Raw genomic sequence first — 19,926 nt, forward strand, 5'->3', positions numbered from 1 at the left:
AATATGCTTGGAGCCTAACATCATATATTCAGTTGCTGCACAGATCAAAAGGAAATTGTCAACAATTTTAGCAAAGTATACCTATGATATAAAGAACAAAAATTAGCCACCAAAATTCGTAGATTCTGTAATGAAAGAAGAAGAAATGAGGGCAAGAAAAAAAAGAAAAATCTAACCAATGATAAATCTTGGAATATTCAGAAAGTTCTACCAAATTTGGGCTTAGTTTTACAAGCTTCATCAACGTATTCATAAGCTTTCATTCTAATGAAAATATTAAAGAAATACAAAATATATTAGTATTGAGCAGTAATCTCTATAACAATCCAAAGAGGTAGGAAATGCTATTTTCCCAATTTTACAGGTGAGGAAACAAACAGAAAAAATAAAGTTCCAAATCAGAATTACTGAGGTATACACAGATGCACAAGGGTGAGTCAAAAATTATTTGCACCCCAGTTATATTAAAACTTCTGTAAATTCTACAGCCAGAGTCCAGATAATATTTGGCTCACTCTTGTATATATACACACATATATATAGACACTAATACATGATGTATAACATATATACATATGTATATGTTTTATAAATTAGCATATATTATATATAGTATGTAGTATTATGTAACTATTATATATTAGTTTATTATATATAAATAAATTCTAAAAGCTTTCAAAAATAACTCAGCTCATCTTTATGTATCATAGTTGATGGTAATATGTTGACTGTAGCAATGTGATATAAAATAAATTTAGCAGTATAAAAGCAATAGGCCATTTCAATTCTAAGGGGTAAATCAGGAATACTACATCATGTTTTCAAATTTCCTTATAGCATTCACAATCATTTTGTATTGCTCATGTAAGAATCTTATGCTGAAAACTTATAAGAAAGAGTGATGTCTCAATTTAAAGGATATTTTAGTATCACACAGGAATTTCAATTTATTAAATAGTCATGCTTTCTAAAGTGCTTGCCTACTTGCTAACAAGAGTTTCTACAAGTAGCACAATGTCTATTGCATGATAAATATTGAATGAATAAATAAATATATGATGGGAAATTCAGGCATTCAGTAAAATACAGAGCAAAAAAAGTAGCACTGAGACTAGGAAATTGTTTCTACTTTGATCTGTTTCAGACTATGGGGAGAATTGTATCTGGAACTCTTTGGGAAACCACAATTTGTCTTTACTCCTGCTTAAACTGGGAATAAGAAAGAAATAGAAACTGAGTATTTTCTCCTATGAACAGAGAGTTTACCTTGGTATTCTCTCTGCTTTCAGCAATATTTCATCTTATGAATGTGGGCTGTTTTTGTTATTTCTGTTAATTAGTTTGCTTCCTGGTAACATTTCATTATGAAAAGCTGTTTTTAAAAATGTGTATCTTCATCTACACACAAAGCAATTTTAGGATAAATACATCAAATTCACTTCCTCCATCCTTCATTCATCATACAACGGGAATGTTTGAGCCCAAGGGATGTATTAGGTACATTAATAGTTACTGGGGCTTCGGTGGTGACTAAAAAGAAATTTAAATGATGTCTTCACAGACCTTAGATCCATTGAGAAACTCCCAAAAGAAAGCAGAAAAATACAACATAGGGTTATAAATAGTAAGATAGTAGAAACACAGGGTGCAATGAGAGCATGTTTGAGGGACACACAACCAAGACCTGGGAGCTCACAAAAGGTTCAAGGATGAAAATACATCAAAAATGAGATGTAAAGGTTGAGAGAGAGTTGGTAGAATGGCTAGGCATCGGTTGGAATAAGAATATTCCTGGGAGGTATAATATATAACAAAGGCCAGAAGGTGAATATAAGTAGGCAGGATTCCTAATATATTTGATATAGCTGTGGTTGTTAAAGCAACTATTCATTCATCAGTTATCTATTGAATGCTCTTTGTGTGCCAGGCAACATGCTGGACTTATAAAGGGTAAATGGCAAGATTTGAGGGTGGAGAGATAAGAACAGAGCAGATCAAGAAGGGTCTCATAATTGTGTTAAAGCTCAAAGCAAAGTACTGTGAGGAAAAGATTGGAAGGTCTTTTAAGCTAGCAAATAATGAAATTAGTTTTAAGTTTTAGATTAACTCTAGCTACAGTATGGAAAATAAACAGAAGGAAACGAGACACACAGCAGAAGAGCGTTAGCAGGTTCCTGTAGTGATTTGGGTGTGAAACAGTGGAGGCTTCAATACGGAGGTGCCAGTGATGACACAGAATGCTGTGGACCCTGCTGCTCCAGCTCAAATCTCCTTGCTGAGCAAGTGTCCCTGGGAACACCTGCTGTGGGTCTGGGCTGCTAACAGCTCACAGCCTTATTCTTTCTGGACAGTTGCACCAGAGCAAATTGGAACTGACTCACTGGGGGAATATGCTCACCATCCAAATGTCCAGCAGTAGCCAATGAATGAGTGGAGTAGAAGTGAAAAAGACCGGTCCCCTTTCTTTAAGGAGGAACCAGTGCTCTAATACAATATTCACTACAGAGCACCCATGTATCCAGGATGAAGCCAAACTAATTAGAATGACATCCTTTAGTCCCCCTCTCATAGGCAGCTTCCCTTAAACCATCTCCTTATAAATTTCTTTCATAAAAATTCCATCTCAGCAACTGCATCTAAGAAACCCAAAGTAAAATGGAGAGATAGAGTAGGGTTCTAGAAATATTTAGGAGGTGTAAACAAAATAACTTTATATAGGATAAAGATGTGAAAAAAAAAAAAGTCATGGATTAAATCCAGATTCTGGCCTTATATGACTGCATATTTGAAGAAAATGAGAAGAAGAACAGATAGAAGATGAGTGGAAGAGGTCTTTGCCAGTGGAAGAGGTCTCTCCAACCCCAATGGACATAGTCACTCATCCACTGTCTGAAGGACTGATCCTGTTTTGGGTATGAAATGCTGGAGGCCTGAACTTGAGAATACTGTGACAGCCTCCTCTGCAACAGTTGCCCTGAAAGGTAATGGCAATTCTTCTCATGACCCGCCCTCCACAGCACCCCTCTGCTTCTAGTTCTGTAAGTAGATACAGGTACCAGGAAGGCCTTAAAAGTGAGGTGCAAAGTGTGACACATGAGGAGGTACACTGCACTCCAAAATAACTCTTGATACTTGAGTCTTCTAATTTATTTAGACGGAAGTCCAGGGAATGTATATGGAAATGGATAATCATAGAAAAAAAGAGAAACTTTGAACAGACCTCTTTTATTGATATGGGCTCATGAAGCAGATTCCACATTTAATGTTGCAACTGGGGGACGTAAGAAAGGTTCTAACAGTTTGTGTGGTGGTGGCTAATGCATGAACCAAATGGTGGCCCACAGTGAGTGGTTTAGAAATACCTGAATTGTTTTTGTTTAATGTAGAGGAAGAGATTAAAAAGCATAAGGAGATTTTAATATGAGTGGATTTGTCAAATTAAGATCTACTCAGCTGCCCTGGGTGAGTCCAGAACACATATCTTTCATCACAACTATGAGAAATAAATTTGTAGGGGGACCCTCAGCATCCCTAAGAAGCTCTGTGTTGTCTCTTTTCTATAGGCCTGGCCTCTAGTAAAAATTATGACTATGGATTTGCAAAATCCAAATGCAATGGGAGTGATCTCATCCTGGGTAACAGGGCCCTAGTGATGGCTCTCAACCCCAAATACAAGGTGGGTATTATTACCATGATGAACAGCAGAGTCAAAACAACAAGCAGAATAATAAACACAAGAAGACGTACAGTGTTGTCTAGCTGATCATGGTGTTCTTAAGGTAAAACAGAGGCAGTGTACTCAATTCTCAGTTGTTATGTGTCAGCAGAAAAGTTCTAGATTAAGTAAACAAAATTCTAACTCAAATCATAAAAACAGAAATTCATGTCAACGAAAACAATTCCCAGACTTGAGCCACTTTACAGATTCAGAATTCTATGAATAAAGGGGAGATTCAGTCCTCTTAAAGAAGGATTCTGGTACTTCCTGATACATATTTATCATTCATCTTTCCCTCAGACTTTCCAAATGGGACTTCTGTCCTTTTATGAGTTTAACTATCATGGTAAAGTAAATACTCAGACCATTCAGGAAATACTGGACACTGACTTTGACCTGAAACTTATTCCAGGAGATCAAAAACAATACAGTAGTAAGAGGTAATGGTGGTCTGGTAACCAATGGAAGTTTAGCTCAGGTCTATTTACAGTGGGTTCAGTGGTTACAGAACTCATGCCGTGGTTATTTCCTCAGTTCCAGAATGTATAACTGGAACAGACATACTTAGAAATTGACAGAATTCTCACATTGGTTTGTTGACCTATGGAGTAAGGGGCATTAACTTAGAAAAGGCCAAATAGAAGGCATTACTATTGAAAATAGTAGACCAAAAGCTGTACCATATTCTTGGAGGTATTGTAGAGATTAGTACAACCATCAACCCATGAAAGATTCAGGGGTAGTGATTACCATCACATACACATTCAACCCTCTAATTTGCCTGTGCAGAAGGCAGGTGGATCTTGGAGAATGACAGTGGTTAATTGTAAGCTTAACCAGGTGGAGACTCCAATTGCAGATGCTGTACAAGTTGCAGTTGTATTTCATGAGCAAATTAACAGAAACTCTAGTAACAGGTATATAGCTAGAGATCACTTTTTATGTTCCGGTTAATGAGGACAAACCGAAGTAGTTAAATTTCAGCTTGAGTGGCCAGCAAAATGCCTTTGCAGTCCTACCTTATGAGTGTATCAACTTTCCCCAGCATTATGTCACTGTCTTTCATTCTAGGTGATATCACACTGATCTATTATATTGATGACATTATGCTGATTGGACCTTATGATCAAGAGTAAAAACTGTTGTAGATTTTGGTAAGACATTTCAGTGTCAGAGGGCAAAATTAATTCAACTACAATTCAGGAAACCCAAATTCAGTAAAATTTCTAGGAGCGCAGTCATATGGGACATATCAAGCCATCCCTTTTAAGGTGAAGGAGAGTTTGTTCTATCTGTCCTCTCCTATAACCAAAGGAAATGAACAATGCTCTTCCGGCCTCATTGGATTTTGGAAGCAAAATGTTTTTCATATGGATGTGTTTCTCTGGCCCAATTATAAGGTGACTAGAAAAACAGCTAATTTTGAGTTGGGACCCAGGAAAAAACAATCCACAGGATATCATGCAAGTTTGGGCCAAATAATTTAGTAGATCCCTGGTACTTGATGTATCAGTAACAGACAAGGATACTGAACCATTTTGTAGATTTTCACATGTGAACTTCAGTTCAGACACTCAGGATTTTGGAACAAGTCTTGCCACCCTTTTCAGATAACTACTCTCCTTTTGAGAAATAGCTCTTGGCCTGCTAGTGGGCCTTAATAGAGACTGAACACTTCACCATGGGCCACCAAGTTACTATGCAACCTGGGCTGCCCATCATGACCTTGGTGTTATCTGACCCATCAAAGCCATAAAGCTGGGTGTGCACAGCAGTACTCCATCATCAGTGGAAGTGCTATATACATGATCTGGCCCCAGTAGAACCTGAAGGCAAAGTTGCATGGATAAGTGGCAAAAATTCTCATGGTCCCCACTCTCACTATACTTCCTTTGCTCTCCCTGCCTGCACCTGTGGATTCATGGGGAATTGACTATGATCAGTTGACAGAGGAAGAGAAGACTTGGGACATGTATACAGATAGTTCTGCAATGATAAGCAGGAATAACCAGAAAGTGGAGAGCTGCAGCACTACAGCCCCATTCTGGAAAATTCCTGAAGGTCAGTAGTGATGGAAACCCCCCCAATGAGTACAAGTTCAAGGAGTGCACCTGGTTGCTCAATTTGCTTGGAAGTAGACATGCCCAGATGTGCAATGCATACTGATTTTGGTTTTGGCCAATAGGGATTTGAAAGGAGCATGAATGGAAGATTGGTAACAAAGAAAATTGAGGAAGAGTTTGTATTTATGTACTTCTCTGAAAGGGTAAAACACATGAAAATATCTGTGTCTCGTCACTAAGGATAAGAATCGAAATGGCACCACTTTCAATTACTTTTAGTGAATTATTAGCAAAAAGTTTTCTTCCTGTTCCCAGTTCTCATGCTCTGCTTGCTTAGAGGTCTTAGTTCCATAGGGAGAAATGCTTCCACCAAGAGACATAACAAGATTTTATTGAACTTAGAGCTAAGACTGCTGGCTGACACTTTATCTCATGCCTCTAAATCAATAAGCAAAGTAGTAAATTACTGCACTGGCTGTGGTGATTGATCCTAACTACCAAGGAGGAAATTGGACTACCATTCCTCAATGGAGATGAAGAAAAGTGTGTCTCTAAAACAGGAGCTCCCACAGGGACCCTCTTAGTTTTACCATGTCTGATGACTAAGAGTAATAGGAACTATTTACAACAACAGAATCTAGGCAGAACGATTAGTGACCCAGAGTTTTCAGCACTCAAGTTCAATGCCACCCCACCAGTAAGTATCACAGCCAGCTTAGGTGCTTATCGAAGGTACAGAGAATACAAAATGAATAAGAGAAGGAATTAGTTATAAAGACCAGCTACAGCCATGTGACCAGTTACAGAAATGAGACATGTAATTGTTCTACGTCCTTGTTATTTCATGAATATGTTTGTGTATGTGTCTGTATACAAATACACATGTGTATACATACACATACACACACATATATACACATATGTGTATTTGTTTTATTCTTTCTCTTATTACTATTTCATGTAAAATATGTTAACTTTCTATCACAGTATTTAAGTATTATTAATTTCCATTACAGTATTTAAAGTTGCAAGATATCAGGGAATTTACCTCGGGAGGACACTACCTCCCTTTTTGGGAAGGACTTAGTGCATTTTCACTTATACACAGGACATTTGTGCCATGTTAGGTGGAATTATGACCTTAGTATTGTCCTTATATGGAGATTAACTGTGGTTAAAGGAGATGTATACTGGTGCTAAAAGGATATTCAATATATTTGTGATGGCCAATTCTTTGTGTTAAGGTGACTGTGCCATGAGGTATACAGATATTTGCAGAAACATTGCTTTGGGTTGTGTCTTTGAGGTTTTTCTGGATGATATTAATATTTTAACTGGTAAACTGAGTAAAGCATATTTTCCTCTATACTGTGGGTGGTCCTCATCCAATCCACCAGTCATTGAAAAGCCTGAAAATAACAAAAGGGTGACCTCCTCTGAGTGTGAGAGAATTTTTCTGCCTGCAAACCTTCAAAATGAAGTATCAGCTCTCCCTGTCTTAAGGTCTGCATGCTGGCAAATTAGCTCTTCCTGACTCTACAGCAGCTTCTTGCCTATGGACCTGAACTGGGACATTGACTGTTACTAGTTTACAGCAGCTTTGGGCCTTTAGACCCAAACTAGGACATTGGCTCACCAGATTTCTGTACTTGCCAGCTTCCATAATTACAAGACCCAATTAATTGAAGTAAATCTCTTCCTATGAATATAACTATTGGTTCTACAATATATCATATTTTCATGGACTAAAAAACTTAATATTATTAAAATATCAATAATACCTAAAACAGCACAGATTCAAATAATCCCTGTAAAAATTCCAATGGCACTTTTTGTAAATATGGAAAAATCATCTGAAAAATTCATATGGAATCTCAAGGGAACCCACACCCAAAATAATCTTGAAAATTAAATGAAGTTGGAGATCTCTCACTTCTTGCTATCAAAACATACTTTAAACCTACATTATTTGAAACAGAGTGGTGCTGACATAAAGAAAGGCATTTAGACCAATCAAATGGATGAGACAGCCCAGAAATATACCATCACATTAATGGTGAAATGGCTTTCTAAAGGAGTGCCAAGAACATCAAATGGGATGGGGAAAGGACAGTTTTTTTTCAGCAAATGGAGTGGGCATAATTATATATCCCCAGGCAAAGGAAGGAAAGTGGACACAATGTACACCATACACAATACACTGAAAATGGATCAAAGACCTTAACATTACAACTAAAACTATAAGAATCTTAGAAAAATTAGAGTGGGAAAGATTCAGGACATTAGATTACACGATGAATTTTTGGATAGGACACCAAATACAAAGGTAACAGAAAAAAAATAGGTAAATCGTAATTTATCAAAATTGTAAACTTCTATGCATCAAAAGTTACAATCAACAGAGAGAAGGAGGAACTTCCCTGATGGTGCAGACTTGATTCCTAGTCCAGGAACTCCCACATGCAGTGGAGCAACTAAGCCTGTGTGCCACAAATACTGAGCCTGCAAGCCACAACTACTGAGCCCACATGACACAAGTACTGAAGCCTGCACACCTAGAGCCTGTGATCACAACTAGAGAAGCCACCACACTGAGAAGTCCTTGCACTGCAAGGAAGAGTAGCCCCTATTCACTGCAACTAGAGAAAGCCTGCACAGCAGTAATGAAGATCCAACACAACCAATTAATTAATTAATTAGTTTTAAAAAAGACAGAGAGAAAAGGAAACCCACAGAATGGAAGGAAACAAATACACATCTGATTAGAAGTTAATATCCAGAATATGCAAGGAATTTCTACACTCAACAACAAATAATAATCCAGTTAATAAATGGACAAAGAACTTGAAAGGACTTTTTTTCAAAAAAGATATACAAACAGCCAATAAGCACAAGAAAAGATGTTCAACATCATTAATCACACTTGTGCATTGTTCATAGAAATGTAAAATGGTGAATCCACTATGAAAGACAATATGACATTCTTCAAAAAGTTAAAAATAAAATTAGAATATGATCCAGCATTTCCACTTCTGGGAAAAGACCAAAAATAATTGAAAACAAGGACTCAAAGAGATATTTGTAGACCCATATTCATAGCAGTGTTATTCAGAGCAGCCAAAATGGTTAAGTAACCTAAGTATCCATCAGCACATGATAGATAAAATAAGTGTGGTGTACAGTTAATGGAATATTATTCAACATTGAAAAGGAATGAGTTTCTGACACATGCTACAACACAAAGTATGAGGACATGTTAAATAATAAAAGCCATTCATTTTTCATAAACTCTGTATTTTATAACAGGTTTACACTTACAGGTAAATTGTAAAAATAATACAGAGTTTCCATATACCCCAAATTCAGTGTTCCCTATCACCTATCATATATTAGTATGGTACATATGTCACAAATAATTAGCCGCCATTATTACACCTTTTTTTTTAATGAAAATGCTTGCATTAAGCAGATTCCTTAGCCACTACTAGTGCCATTTTTACAGCCAGAGTGTGGATAATTTTTGACTCATCCTCCTACATGCATCACAAGAATTCTACTGAAAAGTTTCAGGTATAACTTAGAGCTTCATGAGCTCATTCTCTAAATTCCTGATGTTAAACTTTAAACCTGCAATTTAAAAGAATGTTCTGATTTATGGAAAATGTTCTCCTTCTATATTTCCTTTATTTTAGAATCAATGAGTCCACATGTCTTAAGAAAACATATTGAAAGACTTAGAAAAACAGTAAATACTTGGGCAAATCTAACTTGGGCAACATAGTATAATTTTAAAAGAACACATTTTAAAAATAGAAGCTTAATTTAAAACTGTAAACTACTAGAAAGCTTTTGTAAAAAGAACTGAATTCAGTAAAGGCAACAGATTAAAATAAATTTCATGATAGACTGGACCAACTGACTGGATAGTCATTGGTGAAATTTTATGTTTATTGTTTCTCTCTCTCTACCCCATTTTCTATCATTTGTGAGTGTGTAGGTTTTGTTAAGGAAGACATGCTGGACTTTTTAGACACTCATTCTTTGATACTCAAAATATTTACTAGAAGAATACTTTATAAATGGCTATTGGTTCAAGAAATTTAAAAGCATATTGCAAAAGTTTTCTCTGCTTCTGCAACGTGGCTACCCTAACATTGACAAGTTCTTGATGAAACTTGAAAAAAATCAATCAGCTGAAGAAGTTATTCATTCATACCAATAACCCAAATGAATGTTTATTATATCTAAAGAATCATTTACTTTCTCATTATTCTTATTTCTCATAGCATTATTTTCATATGAAATTGGGCAAAAAATTTGAATAAGTATTGTGAATTCTATTTTATTCAGGTAAAAGCAGTACACAGCAGGTAAATGATTACCCAATGGAAAGTGGCAGTTCGAGCATATGTATTCAACCTCAAAATGTAGTATTTAGTTTCTAGTTATCTTTTTTCTTTCTTCTTTGCAGATTTTCCATAACCAGTGCCTTCCCTTTAAATGAAAAAAAAATGCAGCAGAATAATAGTGTAACTGAGTTCATACTGTTAGGATTGACACAGGATGCTAAGAAGGAAAAAATGGTGTTTGTAATCTTCATTTTCTATGTGGGGAAGATGGTGGGGAATTTTCTTATTATGACCATCAATTCCAGCCAAACACTTGGGAGCCCCATGTACTTCTTACTATTTTATTTGTTGTTAGTTGATACCTGCTTTTCAACTTCCACAGCCCCTAGACTAATTGTGGATGCTCTGTCTGCAAAGAAAATCACATCTTACAATGAGTGTCTGAATCAGGTCTTTGCACTTCATTTATTCAGATGCATGGAAATCTTTGTCCTTGTCCTCATGCCCACGGATTGGTATGTGGCCATCTGTAAGCCCTTGAATTACTCAACCATCATGAGGCACCAGGTCTGCATCATCCTGATTGTTCTTTCAGGAAAAGGGTCTTATATACATTCCATGGATCGGATTATCCTGGCCTTGAGATTGTCCTGCTGTGGACCCAATTTGATTAATCATTATTATTGTGATATGCAGCCCTTGTTAAAACTTGCCTGCATGAATATTTATGTGTTTAATAGTGGAATAGTGGGGCCCTTTGCATGAGCAGTTTTGTAATTCTGATGATCTCATACTTTGTTATCCTGCATTCACTGAAGAACCACAGTGCAGAAGGGAGAAAAAAAGCTCTCTCCACTTGCACTTCCCACATCACTGTAGTCATCTTATTCTTTGTTCAATGTATTTTCCTATACACATGTCCCCAAACTACTTGCCCCATGAAAAAGGTGGTGACAGTATTTTACACTATTGGAGCATGCCTCCTCTATGCACTCATTTACACACTGAGGAATGCAAAAGTGAAAATTGCCATGAGAATGTTATGGCATGCCAAATTTACCTCAGAAAGAAAAAGATGCATTGAAGGCCTAACCTGATTATTTACTAAATCATGGTTTGACTGAATCTGTATGTACATCATATATGATATTGCATTACTATTGTGGGGATAATATACAATCATGTTTAAGATTGTGAGTTGATTTTTTTTTCCTAGTTCACAGGTGAGATGAACATCAATGCTTCTCACTTCTTGAGTGGACCAAACTTACCAATCCTAACATGTTCTCCTGTTGAGGTTTATATTTTTAAATAAATTCAGTAAAATGAGGGGTTTTCATGTTCTGATTTATTTTTACTTTCTGGGACATTAAAATTTCCAGTGTCAACAAGGTTGTCTCAAAATTGTCATATGTCATGCATGAGATTGGCCATATGTACAAAAGAGTATGTAAATGCCATGATTTCATCATGAATTCAACATGAGCACAGACACAGACACAAACATGCACACACGCACACACACACAAACACTATACATGGGATCATGGTTGTTTGCATTTCAGATGAAAGAGTAAACTAATGTTAGAGTTATAAAACAAAATTAAATAAAGTTAGCATGTAGGTGAAAAAATAAAGATAGAATAAGTTATATAAATAATTAAAATGTATAACTTCATTTTAATTTCTAATTTTATTGATTGATTTTTTTTTGAAAAGCTTGGCTAAAGTCTTATCAATTTTATCTTCTCAAAAAACCAGCTTTTAGTTTCATTAATCTTTGTTATTGTTTTGTTCATTTCTATTTTATTTATTTCTGCTCTGATCTTTATGATTTATTTTCTTGTACTCATTTTGGGTTTTGTTTGTTCTTCATTCTCTATTTGCTCTATGTGTGAGGTTAGGCTGTTTATTGAGATTTTTCTTGTTTCTTGAGCTAAGTTTGTACTGCTATAAACTTCCCTCTTAGAGCAGCTTTGCCCTGTTCCATAGGTTGTGGATCATTGTGTTTTTATTGTCCTTTTTCTCTAAGTGTTTTTTGATTTCCTCTTTGATTTCTCCAGTGATCCACTGGTTGTTTAGTACATTATTTAACCTCCCTGTGTTTGTGTATTTTACAGTTTTTTTTCCTGTAATTAATTTCTAATCTAATAGCGCTTGTGGTCAGAAAAGATGCTTGAAATGATTTCAATTTTCTTAAATTTACTGAGGTATTATTTGTGGCCCAAGATCTATCCTAGAGAATGCTCCACATGCACTTGACAAGAAATTGTATTCTGCTGCTTTTGAATGGAATATCATATAAGTATCAATTAAGTCTAATGTGTCATGTAAGACTTGTGCTTCTTTACTAATTTTCTGTCTGGATGATCTGCCCATTAGTATAAGTGGGATGTTAAAGTCTCCCTTATTATTGTGTAACTGTCAATTTCCCATTATATGGCTGTTAGCATTTGCCTTATATACTGAGGTGCTCCTATGTTGGGTGCATGGATATTTACAATTGTTATATCTTTTTCTTGGATTGATCCCTTGATTATTATGCAGAGTCTTTCCTTGTCTCTTGTAACTGTCTTTATTTTTAATTCTATTCTGTCTGCTATGAATATTCCTACTCCAGCTTTCTTTTGATTTCCTTTATGCATGAAATATAATTTTCTGTCCCTTCACTTTCAGTTTGCATGTGTCCCTAAATCCAAAGTGGATCTCTTGTAGATAGCATATATAAGGGTCTTGTTTTAGCATTCTTTCAGCTAGTCAGTGTCTTTTGGTTGCAACATTTAATCCACTCACATTCAAGGTAAGTATCATATATATGTTCCCATTGCCATTTTCTTAATTGTTTTGGGGTTTTTGTTGTTGTTTTTAGTCTTTTTTCTTCTTTTGCTCTCTTGTTCTCTTCTCTGGTGGTTTGATGACTATTTTTTGTGTTATGTTTCAGTTGCTTGTTCTTTTTTTGTGTGTGTGTATCTATTGTAGTTTTTGAATTTGCTGTTCCTATGAGGTTTTGATATAGTAGTGTATACATATACAAGGTTGTTTTAAGTTGCTGGTCTCTTTCCTGCCTAAAGAAGTTCCTTTAGCATTTGTTGTAAAGCTGTTTTAGTGGTGCTAAAATCTCTTAGATTTCACTTGTCTGTAAAGCTTTTGATTTCTCCATCCAATCTAAATGAGACCCTTGCTGGGTAGAGTAGTCTTGGTTGTAGATACTTCTCTTCCATCACTTGAAATATATCATGTCACTCCCTTCTGGTCTACAGAGTTTCTGCTGAGAAATCAGCTGATAACTTTATGGGGGTTCTTTTATATGCTATTTGTTGCTTTTCCCTTATTGCTTTTAATATTTTCTCTTTGTCTTTAATTTTTGGCAATTCGATTCATGTGTGTCTCAATGTGTTCTTCCTTGGGTTTATCCTATATGGGACTCTCTGCACTTCCTGGACTTGAGTGAGTGTTTCCTTTCCCATGTTAGGGAAGTTTTTGGCTTTTATCTCTTAAAATGTATTCTCTCTTTTCTTCTTTTCTTTCTTTCTCTTTTCTCCTTATGGGACCCCTATAATGCAAATGTTGCTGTGTTTAATATTGTCTCAGAGGTCTCTTAGACTGCCCTAATGTGTTTTCATTCTTTTTCTTTATTCTGTTCCATGGCAGTGATTTCCACCAATCTGTTTTCCAGCACACTTCTTTGTTCTCCTGCTTAAGTTATTCTACTACTGATTCCTTCTAGTGTATTTTTCAGTTCAGTTATTTTACTGTTCATCTCTGTTAGTTTGCTCTTTAAAGTTTCACGCCTTTGTTAAATATCTCTTGTATACTCTTGGTCTGTGCTTCCATTATTTTTCTCAGATCTTGTATTATCTCTACTATTATTACTCTGAATTCATTATTCAGGGAGATTACCTATCTTCACCAAATTTCATTGATCTTCTGGGGTATTATCTTGTTCCTTTGTCTTTAACATATTTATCTGCCATCTTATTTTTACTAAATTTCTGTGTTTGTGCTCTCCATTTCTCAGACTGCAGAATTGTAATACTTCCTGGTTCTGGTGTCTGCCCCCTGGTGGATGAGGTTGGTCCAGAGGCTGTGCAGGCTTCCTGATGGGAGGCACTGGTGCCTGCCCACAGATCCTGGAGGTGGTTCTTGTCCCTCTGGTGGGCAGGGCCATGTCAAGGGGTGTATATTTAGGAAGATGTTGGCTCAGGATGATATTAGGCATCCTTTGTACTGACAGGTGGGAGCATGTTCCCAACCAGTCAGTTGTTTGGCCTGAGGCATCCTGGCACGTGAACCTGCAGGCTGCTGGATGGGGCCAGGTCTTGGTGCCAAAACAACAACCTTCAGTAGAGCTCATGAGTATTTCCTGGGGTGTCTGCCTCCAGTGTCCTTGCCTTAACAATTAGCCACAGCTGCTCACTGAGGAGACAGGGACACTAGCAGAAGGGGTTCTGGGAAATGCTTATTGGCATGAGCCTTCTCAGAATATGCCATTAGCCCCACCAAAGAGCCTGTAAGCTCCAATGTTGGGTAGACACAAGCCAAACAACTAACAAGGTGGGAACACAGACCCACTCATTGTCAGACAAGCAGATTAAAGTGTCATTGAGCTCTGCCCACCCAGCCCAACCCACCAACAGTCCCTTCCATTATAAGCATGCATCAGCCTCTTAGATAGATTCCTCCACAAGAAGACAGAAAGCAGCATAAAGCAGTATCAGCAGTATTTCATTCTGTGGAATGGAAAACTACAGCCACAGAAAGATAGAGAAAATGAAAAGGCATAGGACTTTGTACCAGATGAAGAGACAAGATAAAACCCCAGAAAAACAACTAAAGGAAGAGGAGATAGGCACTTTTCCAGAATAAGAATTCAGAATAATGATGGTGAAGATGATCCAGGTCTTTGAACAAAGATTGGATGCAAAGATCAAAATGTCACAAGAAAAGTTTACCAAAGACCTAGAAGAATTAAAGAACAAACAAACGGAGGTATGCAACACACTAACTTAAATGAAAAATACACTAGAAGGAATCAATAGCAGATTAACTGAGGCAGAAGGGCGAATAAGTGACTTGGAGGTCAGAATGGTGATAATCACTGATGTGGAAAAGAATAAAGAAAAAAGAATGAAAAGAACTGAAGACAGCCTAGGAGACCTCTAGGACATTAAATGCACCAACATTTGCATTATAGGGATCCCAGAAGGAGGAGAGAGAGACAGGACCCAAGAAAATATTCGAAGAGATTATAGTTGAAAACTTCCCTAATATGGGAAAAGAAATAACCACACAAGTCCAGGAAGTGCAGAGAGTCCCAGGCAGGATAAACCTGAAGAGAAACATGGCAAGACACAGAGTAGTGAAACTGACAAAAATTAAAGACAGATAAAAGTTATTAAAAGCAATAAGGGAAAAATGACAACAGCATACAAGGGAACTCCCATAAGGTTAACAGCTGATTTCTCAGCAGAAACTCTGCAAGCCAGAAGGGAATGGCATGATATTTTTAAAGTGATGAAAGGGAAGAACCTACAACCAAGAATACTCTACCCAGCAAGGATCTCATTCAGATTTGACAGAGAAATCAAAAGCTTTATAGATCAGCAATAGCTAAGAGAATTCAGCACCACCAAACCAGCCCTACAACAAATGCTAAAGGAACTTCTCTAAGCAGGAAACATAAGAGAAGAAAAGGACCTACAGAAACAAAAACAAAACAATTGAGAAAATGGTAATAGGAACATACATATTGATAATTACCTTGAATGTAAATGGATGAAATGCATCCATCAAAAGACACAGACTGGCTGAATGGATACAAAAACAAGCCCCATATATATGCCATCTACAAGAGACCCACTTCAGACCTAGGGACACATACAGACTGAAAGTGAGAGGATGGAAAAAGATATTCCATGCAAATGGAAATCAAAAGAAAGCTGGAGTAGCAATACTCATATCAGATAAAATAGACTTTAAAATAGAAAATGTTACAAGAGACAAGAAAGGACATTACATAAAGATCACAGGATCAGTCTAAGAAGAGGAGAAAAAAATATATATATATGCACCCAATATAGGAGCACCTCAATACATAAGGCAAATGCTAACAACTATGAAAGAGGAAATTGACAGTAACACAATAATAGTAGGGATTTTAACACTCCACTTACACCAATGGACAGATCATCCAGACAGAAAATTAATAAGGAAACACAAGCTTTAAATGACACAATAAATCAGCTGGATTTAATAGATATCTACAGGACATTACATCCCAAAATTGCAGATTTCACGTTCTTCTCAAGTGTGTATGGAACATTATCCAGGATAGATCATATTTTGGGTCACAAATCAAGCATTGGTAAATTTAAGAAAACTGAATTTCTATCAAGCATCTTTTCTCACTACAACACTATGAGATTAGAAATCAATTATAGGAAAAAATACTTTAAAAATCACAAACACATGGAGGCTAAACAATATGCTACTAAATAAGCAAGAGATCACTGAAGAAATTAAAGAGGAAATCAAAAAATACCTAGAGACAAATGACAATGAAAACACAACAATCCAAAACCTATGGGATGCAGCAAAAGCAGTTCTAAGAGGGAAGTTTATAGCAATACAATCCTACATCAAGAAACAAGAAAAATCCCAAATAAACAATCTAACCTTATACTTAAAGAAACAAGAGAAAGAACAGCAAACAAAACCCAATTTTAGTAGTGAGAGAAAAATCATAAAGGTCAGAGTAGAAATAAATGAAATAGAAACAAAGAAAACAATAGCAAAAACCAATAAAAATAAAAGCTGGTTCTTTGAGAAGATAAATAAAATTGATAAACCTCTAGCAAGACTCATCAAGGAAATGAGGGAGAGGACTCCAATCAATAAAATTAGAAATGAAACAGGAGAAGTTATAACAGACACCACAGAAATAAAAAGCACCATAAAAGACTATTACAAGAAACTATATGCCAATAAAATGGACAACCTGGATAAAATGGACAGATTCTTAGAAAGGTATAAGCTTCCAAGAGTGAGTCAGGAAGAAACAGAAAATATGAACTGAGTAATGAAATTACTCAGTAATGAATCACAAGTAATGAAATTAAAACTGTGGTTAAAAATTTCGTGAAAAACAGAAGTCCAGGACCAGATGGATTCACAGGTGAATATTATCAAACATTTAGAAAGTAGCTAAGACCCATTCTTTTCAAACTTTTCCAAAACATTGCAGAGGGAGGAACACTCCCCAACTCACTTTATGAGGCCTCCATCACCCTAATACCAAAACCAGACAAAGATCCTCTAAAAAAAGAAAATTACAGACCAACATCACTGATGAAATTAGATGAAAAATCCTCAACAAAATACTAGCCATCAGAATCCAACAACACATTAAAAGGATCATACACCATGATCAAGTGGGGTTTATCCCTGAAATGCAAGGATTCTTCAATATACACAAATCAATCAATGTGATAAACCATATTAACAAATTAAAGGATAAGAACGACATGATCATCTCAATAGATGCAGTAAAAGCTTTTGAAAAAATTCAACACCCATTTATCACACAAACTCTCCAGAAGGTGAGCATAGAGAGAACCTACCATAACATAATAAAGGTGATATATATCAAACACACAGCAAACATCTTTCTCAATGGTAAAAAACTGAAAGCATTCCCTCTAAGATCAGGAGCAAGACAAGGATGTCCACTCTCACCACTACTATTCAACATAGTTTTAGAAGTCCTTGCCACAGGAATCAGAAAAGAAAATGAAATAAAAGAAATAGAAATTGGAAAAGAAGTAAAACTGTCACTGTTGGCAAATGACATGATACTATATATAGAAAACCCTAAAGATGTCACCAGAATACTACTAGAGCTAATCAATGAATTTGGTAAAATTGCAGGAAACAAAATTAACAAACAAAAATCACTTGCATTTCTGTACACTACTAAAGAAAGATCAGAAAGAGAAATTAAGGAAACAATCCCATTCACCACTGCAATAAAAATAATAAAATACATAGCAATAAACCTAACTAAGTTGGTAAAAGACCACTACTCAGAAAACTATAAGACACTAATGAAAGAAATCAAAGATGACACAAACAGATAAAGACATAAACTTATTCTTGGATTGGAAGAATCAACATTGTGAAAATGACTATACTACCCAAAGCAATTCACAGATTCAATGCAATCCCTATCAAATTACCAATGGCATTTTTTACAGAACTAGAACAAGAAATTTTAAGATTTGTATGGAAACACAAAAGACCACGAAAAGCCAAAGCAATCTTGAGAAGGAAAGATGGAGTGGGTGGAATCAGGCTTCCTGGCTTCAACCTGTACTACAAAGCTGCAGTGATCAAGATGGTATGGTACTAGCACAAAAAGTGAAATGTGGATCAATGGAACAGGATAGAAATCCCAGAGGTAAACTATGGTAAACAAATCTATGACAAAGGAGGCAAGGATATACAATGGAGAAAAGGCAGTCTTTCAATAATTGGTTCTGGGAAACTGGACAGCTACATGGAAAAGAATGAAATTAGAACACTGCTTACCACCATACACAAAAATAAACTCAAAATGGATGAAACACTTAAATGTAAGGCCAGACACTATAAAACTCCTCGAGGGAAACATAGGAAGAACACACTTCGACATAAATTGCAGCAAGATCTTTTTTGATCCATCCCCTAGAATAATGGAAATAAAAGCAAAAATAAATAAGTGGGACCTAATGAAACTTCAAATCTTCTGCACAGCAAAGGAAACTATAAGCAAGATGAAAAGACAACCCTCAGAATGGGAAAAAAATATTTACAAATGAATCAACAGACAAAGTGTTAATCTCTGAAATAGATAAATAGTTCATCCAGCTCAAGATCAATAAAACAAACAACCCAATCAATAAATGGGCAGAAAATCTAAATAGGCATTTCTCCAAAGAAGACATATGCATGGCCAAGAGGCACATGAAACACTGCTCACCATCACTAATTATTAGAGAAATGCAAATCAAAACTACAATGAGGTATCACTTCACAGCAGTTAGAATGGGCATCATCAGAAAATCTATAATCATTAAGTTCTGCAGAGGGTTTGCAGAAAAGGGAATGCTCTTGCACTGCTGGTGGGAATGTCAATTGATACAGCCACTATGGAGAACAGTATGGAGGTTCCTTGCAAAACTAAAAATAGAGTTACTGTATGACTCAGGAATCCCACTACTGGGCATATACCCAGAGAACACCATAATGCAAATAGACACATGCACTCCAATGTTCACTGTAGCAGTATTTACCATAGCCAGAACATGGAAGCAACTTAAATGTCCATCAACAAATGAATGGGTAAAAAAGATGTGGTACATACATACAATGGAATATTACTCAGCGGTAAAAAGCAGTGAAACTGGGACATTTGTAGAGACATGGATGGACCTAGAGACTGTCATACAGAGTGAAATGTGTCAGAAAGAGAAAAACAAATATGGTATATTAACACATATATGCAGAATATAGAAAAATGGTACAAATCAACCAGTTTGCAAGGCAGAAATAGAGATATAGATGTAGAGAACAAACATATAGACACAAATTGGGGAAAGCATGGAGGGTTGGGGGGGAATGAACTGGGAGATTGTGATATCAAATTGTACACTCTAAATATATGCAGTTTATTGTATGTTAACTGTATCTCAATAAAAGTTCTTGTAAAAAAATTAAACAACCATACAATCCAGCAATCCTACTCCTGGGTATGTATCTG

General features: G+C 36.1%; 1 pseudogene; it reads left to right on the forward strand.

Moving 5' to 3' along the window:
- Positions 1-10,292: 10,292 nt before the first annotated feature.
- Positions 10,293-11,227, forward strand: LOC130848557 (olfactory receptor 4C11-like; annotated as a pseudogene).
- Positions 11,228-19,926: the final 8,699 nt, after the last annotated feature.

The sequence above is a fragment of the Hippopotamus amphibius genome, chromosome 3 (assembly GCF_030028045.1).
Source record: "Hippopotamus amphibius kiboko isolate mHipAmp2 chromosome 3, mHipAmp2.hap2, whole genome shotgun sequence".
Taxonomy (NCBI): Eukaryota; Metazoa; Chordata; class Mammalia; order Artiodactyla; family Hippopotamidae; genus Hippopotamus; species Hippopotamus amphibius.